The sequence below is a fragment of the Octodon degus genome, unplaced genomic scaffold, assembly GCF_000260255.1.
Source record: "Octodon degus isolate 3935 unplaced genomic scaffold, OctDeg1.0 scaffold00206, whole genome shotgun sequence".
In the NCBI taxonomy this organism is placed as follows: domain Eukaryota; kingdom Metazoa; phylum Chordata; class Mammalia; order Rodentia; family Octodontidae; genus Octodon; species Octodon degus.
This window is the reverse complement of record NW_004524782.1, coordinates 4292738-4306361: the sequence shown is the minus strand read 5'-3', so window position 1 is coordinate 4306361 and position 13624 is coordinate 4292738.

Below are 13624 nucleotides of genomic sequence, written 5' to 3'. Positions count from 1 at the left end.
TTCTCCCATAATTTTATTGATAAATAAATAGGAATGAGACAGTTTCAAATAAAATTGGTAGGACAGTTTCAATAATTCACACATTGCATACATTCTTCCTAGTGGCTAATTGCTGTACAAGATGAGGACTTGATATCCTATTTACAAACACCGCTCTATTCATTAAGAGAATGTAACTATATACCTATCCTAACCATTTTGAATACACAGATACAAAATAGGCATTCATCTGTATCTCCTTCTTTTCTTAAGTTACATTATTTGAATATTATAGGTGTGTAAACTCAGCAAAATATTCCAAATGAGTCCAGTAGCCCATATTAGTATTGGGTCTTCCGCTTGACTGGCAATGTCAGAAATTGTTGATCTACTTCTCAACATAACAGCATGGCTTTACTTCATATATTTTGTTCTCATACTTTTCTGCTGGATGGTTAAGACCAAAGTAAAGCAGGGCCTATGCAACAAGAGTTGTAGCTTTTGGGTCTGAGAAGGTCAGTGAAATCCCCTCAGGATTTATGCTGAGATCCTGTACCTCAGATTGTAGAACCTTTGTCAGTGTCAGCCATGTGGATGAGTCACGGCCATTGCTTGGCCAATGTGCTCTCTGCGAAAGGCTGAGAGAATGTTTTCTTTCCGTGTGACTCTCTTTAGGCACACTCTACATCATCGATCACTTTCCTCTTTGTCCCCATAATCTCCTTGATCAGAAAATTTGGGACACTACTGAGTTACATGATGTTACACTACAGGTCATCATATGTCCTGAGTCTTAATTGACTTGAGAGGGAAATTATAGAAAAAATACCTTTTATAATAGCACAGAGGAAAATGAAATACCTTGGAATTAATCTAACTAAAGAAGTCAAAGATCTCTTCAAGGAAAATTACACTATTCTGAATTATTACTTTAAAAAATCTGATGGATCTCAGCTATAAAGAAAAATAAACTCAAAGCCTTCATATATAAGTGGATGCAACTTGAAGATATACTCATAAGTGAAATAAACCAGACCCACATATGTAAATATCATATTGTCTCACTAGTGTAAGAACTCAAGAGAAGAAATAAGAATTGAAAAGTATAGCATAGTTAAATGGAAAGTGAGAATTTAAGGATTAAACAACAAAGAGAGAGAAATGAGAAAAGTTAGGAAATATGACAGGTGCAAAAACCATACATTTATATAAACAAGAGGATTAAGGCAATGGTCCTAAGAATCGCCATTAGATATTTGAAAATAACAGTTAATGGTTACAATTTCTCTGGTGACTAACTCTATATGCTTATGGCTGTGAACTAAGCAACTACACTCAGGATAGGGAAGTGTAACACTAACACCATGCTCAAAATACCTATCATTTTGCTCTTCTAAATGTGTATTGCATCTAATGTCAATTTTTGCTATACTCTCTTTAAAGAAATATTTGTTTCTTAAACATTTTCCTCAGTCACATACTGTAATTCTGTGGAGTCCCAAATTTTCTGATCAAGGAGATTATAGGACCACAGAGGAAAGCGATTGACAATCGATAGTGTGTCTAAGGAGAGTCACCTGGGAAGAAAACAAGAGACAAGAAAAAAGTTATAGGATTGCCCTGCTACAATTTTGTATATGGTTTGATTTCTAAATTTCTGTGTAAGTGTGTAATTGATTTTTTTCACATTCTATAGATATTTAAAGTTTAGAATATCCATGGTTGTTGGAAAATAGAAGTTCCATGCTATTTCTAAGGTTTTTGATATGAAACAGTGATGTTAAGCTTAATTACCTGTATGACAGGGTAATAATACCATTAAGCTTATCTTCTGGATGTTTACCAACTAAATTTGCAGGTAAAAAACTAGAGAAAAAGAGGGGCTAGACGGATAGCAAATATTTTGGCCCTAGCCGTTCAAGGCCAGTGAGGACTACTCAGGACATAAAAGAACCTGTGCTGTCACATCCTGTAATTCAGTGGGGTCCCAAATTTTCTGATCAAGGAGATTATAGGCCCACAGAGGAAAGTGATCAACAATCGATAGTGTGTCTAAGGAGAGTCACATGGGAAGAAAAAAATTCTCTTAGCTTTTCACAGAAATTAAATTGGCCAAGAAATGGCCATCATACAATTAGATGGCTGACACTAACAAAAAATCTGCAAGGCACTCTACCTGGTTTTAGGCTAAATCCTGAGGGGATCTGACTGACCTTATCAGATACAAAGGTACATTTTTAGTGATATAGGTTTTGCTTTAACTTTGTCTTAACCATCCAACAGAAAAGGGTAACCACAAGGTAGAAAATTTATTTCCATATGAATATGCTGAGCTGTAAAAGGCTCAAGTCAATAACTTCTGATAATTGCCAGTTCTGATAACCCACTACTATTATGAACTATTGGATTATATTGCGTTACTTTGTTGAATTCAAGTGCCTACAATATTTGAACTGGCATCAAGCATGTCAAATACAGCTTCTCTAACAGCAATGGAACACCCATCTCTGACAATACAAAACAAAAAAGGAGGATATAAATAAAGAGTCATTTTGTATTAAAAAATATGTATGCAAATACAAAATAGAATAGGTGTACAACCAGTTTCTGTTAGTTCAACCAGAAGAAAGGTTTGTACTAAAATTGTTTAAACAAGACACCACATCTGAATCTTGTCCTCTGAATATCTACTAGGAAGACAACAATATGCAATGTATTAATTATTGTAACTGTCCTACTAACCTGTTTTGAAACTGTTTCATTGCTATTTTGTTCTCATTAAAATGAATAAAAATGAAAAAAACCCAACAACAACAAAACTGATGGAAATTACTAGTATTATCAACTCAGATATCCTGAATACATACTGCGATAATTTTGCCCTTTTACTTTATTTGCTCTCTTTCCTTGTTTTCCTCGTTTTTATTATTGATTCCTTATGTTCAGTTAATTTATATTTTACTGTATCTATTATACCACTCAGATTGTATTTGTTATTTCATGTTCTTACACAAGGGAGACAATATGATATTTACACATGTGAATCTGATTTATTTCATTTATGAGTATAGCGTCTATTTCTATCCATTTACCTATAAAGGAGTCAAGTTTATCTTTCTTTACAGCTGAGTAGTACTCCATTATATAGAAGTCTTATATCTTTTATATCCATTCCTCTGTTGAAGGGCATTGTGTTTCTTTCCAAGACTTGAGTATGAAAAACTGTCCTGATGTAAACAATGATTGTCCATGTTTCATTGTAATATGATGTTTTCAGTTGTTTTGGAAAAACATGCAAAAGGGGAATAGCTGTGTTTAATAGGATTTTCAATGCTAGCTTTTTTTGGGGTCTGTCCAGACTTATTTCCATAGTGGCTCTACGTTCTTTACATTTCCACCATCAGTGGAGAAGTTTTCCTTTTCCCCAAATACACTCCAGAATTTGTCATTTGTTTATTTCTCTATGAAAGCCATCTTTTTGGGGTCAGATGGTATCGTAATGTTATTTTAGATTGCATTTCTCAAATGACTACTGCTGTGGAATAATTTTTCATATATTTATTTAACATTTGTGTTTCTTACTCTGAGAAGTTTGTATTCGTATCAGATACTCATTTTTGGATTATGTCTTTATATCTCGGGGAAATAATTTCTTTTTTTTTTAGTTCTTTATATATTTTCAATAGAAAATCTTTGTCTTAGTGATTTTGCGTTAACATTTTTCTTCCCAGTTTGTGGGTTATCTTTTCACTCTGTGATTATTTATTTTGACATGCAGTAGCTTCTCAATAAGATGAGATCCCAGGTGCTGATTCTTAGAAGTATTTCCCATGCCCTATGATTTCTGTTTATGTCTGCCTATCCCTATTTCTTCAATATCTCTACTTACTTTCTCCTCTAGTATATTTAGTGTTCCTGCTTTAATGTTTAGATATTTAATCCACTTTAACTTTAATGTAGTGCGTAGTTATAGGCCTAGTTTTAGTTCTTGGCATCTGAAGAACCAGTTTTTCCAGGACAATATTTTAAAGATATTTTTCTTCCAGTAAACATGTTTGACCACTTTGTCAAAGATAAGGTGGCTGTGTGTTTTTGTAGTTGCATCTGCATTTTCTAATTTGCTCCAATGTTCCTCGGTCTGTTTTTTTTTTTTTTTTTTCTTTTTTTCTTTTTCCGGTACCATGCTGATTTTTTCACAGTATCTTTGTATTATAATTTCAAGTAAGGGACTGTAATGCCTTTTGATTTTCCTCTTTTACTCAAGATTGTCTTTTATATTCTTGGTCTTTTATTTTTCTCAATATACTTGATGAATGTTTTCTCTATAACTGTCAGGTACATTGATGGTATTTTGAAAGAGATTTCATTAAATTTGGATACAAATTTGGGAGTATAGCCATTTTCACAATGCTGATGCTTCCTATCCAAGAGCAAAAATACCTTTCCATTTTCTGAAATCCTCTTCAATTTCTTTTTTTTTTACTGTAGCAGTATAATTTTCATATTATAGATCTTTTTCTTACTTTGTTATGTTAATTCTTAAGTACATTTTTTGATGCTATTGAGACGGGTATTGTTTATCTTTCTCTCTGTTAGTTTGTTTTCTCTGTAGAAGAATGCTATTAATTTTTTGTGTTGAATTTGCACCCTGATGTGCTACTGAATTTGTTTATTAATTGTAAGAGCTTCCTAGTGGAGTCTTTTGCGTCTTCCATGTACAGTATCATGTCTTCTACAAATAATGAAATCGTGACTTCTTCCTTACCTATTATTTCTATTTCTCTCTCTTGTCTAATGGATATATCTAAAGTTTACAGAATTCTGTTGAATAGGACTGATGATAATGGACATCTTGTTCCTGATTTTAGAGTAAAAACTTTCAGTTTTCCCCCATTCAGAATGATGTTAGCTGTTGGCTTGTCATAGATAGCATTTTTTAACTTGAGATACAGGCCACTATTCCAATTTTCTATAAGGGTTGGTAATGATTAAATGTTGGACTTGGTCAAAATACCTTTCCATGTCTATTGAGATCATCATATAGATATTTTCTTTTCACCTTTACTGATATAGTGTATTACATTTATAGATTTGTGTATGTTGAAAAATCCTTACATCCCTGTGATGAATTGTTCCTGGTCATTGTGAATAATCTTCCTGATAATTTGAAGCATTCTATTTGATAGTATTTTATTGAAAATTTTTGCATATATGTTTACAAGGGAGTTTGCCCAGTAATACTGTTATTTGGTTGAGTCTTTCTCTTGTTTTGATATCAGTATAATCCTTGCCTCCAGGAATGATTTTGGGAGTATAGTTTCATTTTCAATTTCTTTGAAGAGATTGAGGTTTATTGGTATTAAATCTCTGAATTTCTTGTGGAATTCAGCTGTAATCCATCATGACCTGGGCTTTTCTTTGTAAGTGTTTACATTTTCAATTTCATTGGCTAATAATGGATTATTCAGAGGTTTTTTATGTATTCTTGATTCAGTTTTGGCAATTGGTACTTATGTAGGAATCTGTCCATTTCTCCTCTATCTTTGATTCTATGAGTGTAAACATTTTTCTGTTTTCTTTCTTTCTTTATTCTTTCTTCTTTCTTCTTTCTTCTTTTTTCCCCTTTCCTTTCCCTTCCTTCCTTTCTTTCTTTTGTACCGGAGACTGAACTCAGGACCCTGTGCTTGGCAGGCAAGTGCTTATTCTACTGAGCTATCTCCTTCCCTGGCCCATAAACATTTTCAAAGTAGCTTTTAATGATAGGAATTTTCACAGAATCTGTAACAATTTTGCCCTTTTTATTCCTCATTTTTTGAATTTGAGATTTTCTTTACACTTTTTGAAGAGTTTTGCTAGTGTTTTATGAATTATATTTAATCTAGTAATGAACTAGCTCCTTGATTTATTAATTGTTTTTATCATTTGTCTCAATTCCACTAATTTCTGCTATCATTATTATAATTTCCTGATTTCTTTGGGTTTTGTGCTTGATTTGATATTCCTTTTCCAAAAACATGAGGTGTAGCATTAGGGTATTAATTTGTTCTCGTTCTGATTTACTAATGTGTAAGATCAACAGTATACATTTCAATTTGAGAGTTACTTTCATTGCATCCCAAAATTCCAGTAAGCTGAGTTTGAATATTTATTGGATTGTAAATTTTACTTAAATTCTTGTTTAAATTCATGTGTGACCAATTGTTTGCTGAGGAAGGTGTCACTTAACTTCCATATGTTTATGGGTTTTTGTGGTTTCCTTTCTAATTACTTTCCAGTTTCATTGCTCTATGTACTGACAGTATGAATGTGATAACTCTGGTTTCCTTGAATTTACTTAAGAATGATCTATGGATCAATATGTGATCTCTTTTACAGAACGGCCCATGTACAGCTGAAAAGAATGTGTATTCAGATGTTGTGGAGTGGAACTCTGTAAATGTCCACCATGTCTATTTGTTGAAAGGTTTGGTTAAGTTCTTCTCCCTCTATGCTATTTTTTGTGTGTGTGTATTTGACTTATCTTTTTGTGATAATGGTGTGTTAAGGTACCCTGTTTAGATTGTTTTATTGGTTATTAGATTTTCCACATCCATGTATTTCTTATATAGTTGGGTGCTTCCATATTTGAGCGTCCTTATTTATGACTGTTATATCTTCCTCTTGAGTTTTTTTTCCTATTAATTATGTGGTGATCTTTGTCTTATTTTTATTATTCCTGGTTTAAATTTCAGATTGTCTGAAAACAGGATAGCCATCTTTGCTTTTTCTCTGAGCTCCTGCAGCTTATAGTATTTATTTCCCATCCTTTTACTTTAGCCTATGAATTTCATTTTTGGTTAAATGTGCTTCATGTATACAGCAAGTTGCCGTAGTATGGTCATTGATCCACTCTGCCAATCTGTTTAATTTAATTGGTAAATTAAGTACATCACCTTGATGGTCATAATTGATACATATTAGCTTATATTTGGCACATCATTTTCTAGCTGTTTGTTTTCCTTTTTCTAATTGTTTTCCTAATGATATGGGTTCTTTCTGTTGTTCTTGAGTTCTAATCATTTTGATATCTTTCTAGAGTATGTTTTAGAATTCTGTGCAGGATCAGTTTGGTTGTCATGAAATTTTTTAGTTGCTTTTTTTTTATCATTAAAGTATCTTACTTCTCCATTAATTTTCAAAGAGTATTTTGCAGGGTATATCAGTCTTGGTTGGATTATTTTGTGTGTGTGGTAAGACTTGGACTACTTCACTCCATGCTTTTCTTGACTTGATGGTTTGTGAAAAGAAATCTACTGTTATTCTAATGGGTATTCCTTTAAATATGATCTGTTTCTTTTTCTGGCAGCTTTAGCATCTTTTTCTTTTGCTGAGTTTCTAGGATCTTTATTATTATATGTTTGGGTATAGTTTTAATTGGTTTGATATTATTTTGAGTACTAAATCCCTGGAGTACCTGCATGTCAGATTGTTTCCCATATTTGGCAAATTTTCCACAATTACTTCTGCCAATATTCTTTTTTATGTCTTTTGTGTTACTCTTTATTTTTCATTGAAGTCTATTAGTCTTACCTTGTTATCTTTGCATTGTTCTGCACCAGTTATATCATTATTTTCTAAATCCTTCCTGTTTTTCAGAAATCATTCCTTACATGTTCACTAGCTTCAGTAGTGTCTTCAAGGTCCGAAAATCTATCGTCTTCACTCAAATTGTTTTGCCAGCTTGTGTTAGAGATTTTAATTTCCTGTATATCTCTTTGAATCTGCTTTGTGCATTGTATCTCTTTCTCATATTCCTCGCTTAAGGTTTCCAATATTTTTATTATCTTCTATTTTTTAATCAGTATTCTCTTTAGAAACTCTTAGCAATTCTTTCATTGTAGCTATCAATTTTTTTTAACCTGGATGATCATTTCTGATCTGATTTCCTCTATAACCTTCTACAATTGTTTTATTTACTTCAATTCCTTTTATTTACAAGATTTCAGTTGTGTCATTCTCAATTTGTTTTACTTTAATGTCTCCTGGATTCGTTCTGTGGTAGCTCAGGGCCTGAGATGTTATTTTCCTCCTTCATTTTGTTATTTTCTATTTCAGAGATAAACCTTTATTTAGATTTTTTAAAAATTTGACAGCAAGTGGTTGTATTTCTGTAAAGACACTGCTCTTTAGGTATCTCTCTTGCATCAGAGAGTCCTGTTTTGTGTTTGTGTCTCAGTATTTTGCCTTGTATGTTGATTGAGAGTAAGATATTGGTTACTGTTTTCCATTGTCCTCCATCCTTCTATGTAGGGCTTTGGTGTGGTTATTATTCAAGTGTCTCCTGATACTATTACCCAAGGTATAACATGTGGTTAAGGTATTTATGGTATACTATTTAAAGTGGTACAATTAGGCATATTTATAACAGCAATTGAAATTTAGAAATTGAAAAACGTTTTAAAGTAATGGTTTTGCTTTTCGTACTATAGGAACAAACACAGTAATAATATAAAAAAAAAAAGCAAATCAAAGCAAATTGTAAATTGCATGTAAACCAGTTCCCCTCAGCTATCTCAGTAGCTCCCCTTCACATACCTTGAGTCTTCCAGGCAGACTAGTTCTCCTAAGTTACCACCTGTCACCTTAGTACTATAAGGATTCTTCTTGCATCTGGGATGGAGTCTGGGCTGCACTGAACTTAAGAGTACCTTCCAGCTCACTGTGTCTGACCTCACTCCTCCTCCTAGGTCCACTTTGCTGAACTTGGCAGGCTGGACTTGTCTGTAGGGCTTTTCTCCTCCTGGCTCCACTCTGACTCTGTGATATTTGCCTTGGATTGGTCTCCCCCAAAAACAACTATTTTATAAATTTGGGTGTAAATATTTTTATATGTATAGCTTTATTCTAGAAATCAGTGACAATTATAAAAAAGCATTTAGAATTCCTTAGGAAATATGATGTTACCACCTGCACCTTTGCCTTCCTATCCCTGCCCCATGACCGGTTGGTCGTATTAGATGAATGCAGAATCACCTGTTTATTATTATGAAAACAGAAAAAAAATTGCTCTGATGACATGAAGATAAGTAAATGATACTGTCTTGCAAATTAGTTAACTACATTACACTGTTCCTATAAAGCCTCATCAAATGTAAACATGATACACTAACATATGGAAGAGATGTAATTAATATAAATTTTGAATTTATTTATTTACCACTTGTTATTCTCAAATTTAATGAATGTGTGAAAATAATTGGTACAACATAAAAATTTAATACTGTGTGTTATATTTAGATATTCAACAATAATATCAAATACAAACTATAATGTGGCAAAAGTGTATTGTAGAAATTCAGAAACAGAGTGGAGGTTTTTTTGTTTTTGGCGGAACCAGGGATTGGACTCAGGCCCTTGTGCTTGCCAGGCAAGCACTTATTCTACTGAGTTGAGCTATCTCCCTGACTCCAGAGTGGAGTCTTGCCATGAAAACATTTTAAGACTTCACATCATATCACAATTTACATATGATCTTGACAGGTGCCTCTGAGCCATAATTACTAAGCATCTTATTTTAATTTTGACTTTCCTAGCTGCTAGAGGGAAAATGATGTCGCCATAGTCTCCTTCACACATTTTTAACAAAGACACATTAACTGTCTCCATCACACTTCATAAACTCACCACCAGAGGAAGATTTCTGCTCCTATCACTGACATACATACCACTTCAGCTCTATATTACATGATTCAATTCCTGTACATATTTTCTATTCTTTGTTACAGTATGGAGTTGCAATAAACAAAATTCATATAATTTTGTAGATCTACAATGTGATTTCCCTGAATTATCATTGATAAAATTTTGATTTTGAGGCTACAAACCTGAAACCATTAGTCTCAGTTGCTCTTCTTTCATCACTGGGAAAAAATACGCCATACACAATGAAGAAGGGAAAGATTTTTTGGCTTCTAATTGCTAGAGGTTTCAGTCTACACTCTGGCTGTCTCTAAGGCAGAACAGCAGATAGCAGAGAACAATTTTTCATGGTGGCAGCAAAGAACAGAAAGCAAAGGGAGGAGCCTCATCTCAGGCATCTATCTAACATCTTTCCCTACCTCACAATGTAATGAAATTACTTCTTTCACATGACTGGTTTTTTTTTTAACTGGAGATCAAATGGGACTTTGCGACTGCCAGGCAGATGCTTATGCCACTGAGCTATTTCACCGGTCCTTCTTCCGCATGCCTTTGGACCTATTTCAAATTTAGAAGAATCATTTTTCCCAGCGTGTGCACTTATCCTGACTACTGCTCCATCTCCTCACCTCTTAGAATAACCAGCAGAATCTGAAATGGGAGAGGATCATCTATCTCCCCTCTCATGGACTTTTTTATTTTTGGAAACAGGGGATTGAACTCAGGCCCTTGGGCTTGCCAGACAAGCACTTATTCTACTGAACTGTCTCCCCAGCCCCTCCCCCCATGGACTTGACTCTGGATGATATATGATATTTTTGCCAGTCAGTGCATATGAGGTGGATGAATTCAGATTTGGGATTCTTGCTTGTGAGTCTGTGACCTCATTGCCACACAAAGCACTGTCTCAGACCACCTGAACTGTCATAACACAGTCTCTTTGGAAGTCAAGTGTATTTTTAATTATTTTTTCATTTAAGAGTTTTTTTGGGTTTCATTTTCCATTTTATATATACTCCATCATGCTATTGGAAGATGTTTAAACTAATGTAGAAATTATTTATTATACATTTAGCTATATATTTTGTTCTATGTTTCTAGAAATGAAAAATAAAAAACTGATATGATAATATTTATTTATTTATTTTATTTTATTTATTTTTTCTGTATTTTAGGTATGGGTCTACAGGGTGATCAGGGTCTCACTACTAGATTGTACTCGTAGTGATTCTCCTGTTTACAGCCTCCTAAGTGCTGGGATTACAGACGTGTACCACTCCACCCAGTCTCAATCCCTGTCTCAGAGTGCCCCAGGGGTGGGGCCAGCATGGCATGCCCGGAAATCTAATCTCTGGCTACTGTGCCTGCATGCAGATGCTTTAATCCACTGAGCTATTTGGCCAGACCTCAAATGTGGTAATGTTTACTTAAGACAGAGAAAAGTTCTAGAATTGAACATCTATACATAAAGTCATGATGTCGCATCACGAGATACATTTCAGACTAGCCCATGTGAGAACATGTATATGTTGCACTTGTAGTCACAGAAGAAAAACTGTTGCACAGCAAAGTCCTTACTGATTGCAGTTGGAAATTTCCATTTCTTCTCCCACATTGCCTGATTTGAGCCTCTGTAGACAAGATATCCAGAGAATATGATTGGCTGAGCGGCAGTTCTGTGATTATTTTTGTATACTTGTAGGTAAAGTTATACCCTGCTTGAACATAAGCTGCACTATAGTGCACTGAATACAGAGGCCACTTTGAACTAAAAATATCATTGAAGAGATTGATTTTAGCCCTTCAATTTCAGTTTAGTTCAACATACACCAGAAGTTAGAACACACAGAGATGGCAAAAGAGAAGAATCATTCTCAGGAAATGAAGAGAGTATATTCCAAATGAAGAAAGTATATTCCAAGAGCTAGAGAGATGGAACTCTGGGAACCAATAAAAAAAATCCACTGGTAACCTAAGTAGCACAAAGAATCAGATACGATAACACAGAAAATGGCATCGGGTCTTCCAAGATCAGTTCTAGCTCCCTTCCTGAGGCTAGGAAGCCTGAGGCATATCAGGAAGCGCAAGTAACCCTGAAATTACAATTTGGCCATCCTAACTTCGGGAAAATCCATGATGATTGCAAAAGTGAAATCCATTTGAAGCACTTGCTCCAAAGAGTTCTACTACACAACCTGGCTTCTGAGAAGTTCAATGCATTACTCAGTATTCTCTCAGAGTTCTTCAGCAAATAGGTGTTTTGAAAATGATTCTTTTTTTCAGAGCTAAACTTCAATGAAGATAGGAAAACTCATAATAGTCAAAATTCATGGTCACACAGGACTTCAGGTAGAACATAGCTGTGGCAGTGTCTGAGACAGAACAGCAGAGTGGCTGGTACATATGGAGGCTCAGACAGTGACAATGAGAGGATTGTCAGGCACAGAGGTGGGTGTCCTTATCCACTGCCTGAGCAGTAGCATTTTCCCTGGCTGATTTCATGTCATTGTCAACTCTGTAGACACTGGGGCTGAGGATAGCAAATAATCTGTTCTCAAATCCCTCCCAACACAGAGCTTGGTATTTTCATCTTTCCTTCAACCTCAGAGACATTCAAAACTTAGGGTGAAACTTGAACATTTTGCTATGTTCCATGGTACACAGACCAAAAATGCAAGGTTAGTGGTGAAGAATTAGAGCCTTCAATGATCCAAACAGCTTGTGGTGGCACATGTGTCATAGATTTACTATCATAGCTCCAGGCTGAATATTCTCCCCTTGCCATGACCCAGACACTGCTGAATCTTGGAAGAAAGAAGGGCGTGCTGTGGCTTTGACATTGACTGCAGCACCACCCATTTACACTGAAAACTTATGAAGCAAAGATGTGCCCACATCTTTCTATCTAATCTGTGGACCAAGAAATACACTGAGGAAAGATAGACTGCGGAGCACTAAAGTGTCTCGAGTTGAATTAATCAAGGAAGCTCAACACAAAATGATTCTAGTTGTGGCCCAAAATGCAGCTAGTAAGGATCAGAAGGGCATGATAGGAGGGATGATAAGTGTTTGCAGCACAGATGTGGTCAATCTTGTGTTCACCTGAGGTGCACGGAGTGGGAGCAATAAGAGAATGTGGTCTGGAGATAAACCTATGTGTGATGGTGGGATAGTAATATGGGCAGGAACAATACCAAGAGCTTAGACTGAAACTTATCAGGTATCTTTAGGACTACGGATAGATTTTATTAGGAATTTACACTGTTCAGAGTACAAAGAAAAAGTTTGTGAAACATACGTCCAAGAAAAATTATAAATCTCAGCATGAAACAGGTATATACACTCAAAGCCCTTGTAGTTACTGGGTTTCTTTATTCCCCCAGATCTTAAGTGTGTCAAGATTGTTCAACAAAACTGCTTAAGAAAAGCAGAGAAATCAGAGGTAAAAAGAGAAGGACTCATTTGAATAAGCAGAGCATGAGCAAGGCATATTTTCAGTTTCTAGGAGGTACTTAGCTACTTGAAACTCAGGAACATGAACCTGAGAGGTCATTGTTTCACTGCAAACATTGCGTAAGCATGAGACTCCTTCTCACTCCCGCATTTAGGTAGGAGAAAGCATAAGCTCAAAGTTCATTTAAATAGCCACCTGCATGCCTGTGTCTCTCATATAACTTTATTTACACATTGAACAGTGAGATCTATGATCTAAAGCACTGCTTGGATCCAAATTTTTTGTAGTGTGTTGGAGACTTCTTTACTCATTTCTTATATTTTTCTCTTTTCTTGTTTTATTTGTTTTGTTTTGTTTTGTTTTATCCTTCATTGTTTGATCTGGCTTTTATGAGTGTGAATGTTGTTTTTAGCTTCTTTGTGGTTGTTCTGTTCCATTCTTTCTTTTATTTCTTCCTTCTCTCTTTCTTTCTTGTATTCTGTTCCAGTTTCCCAAAGTGTGCATGACCTTCCT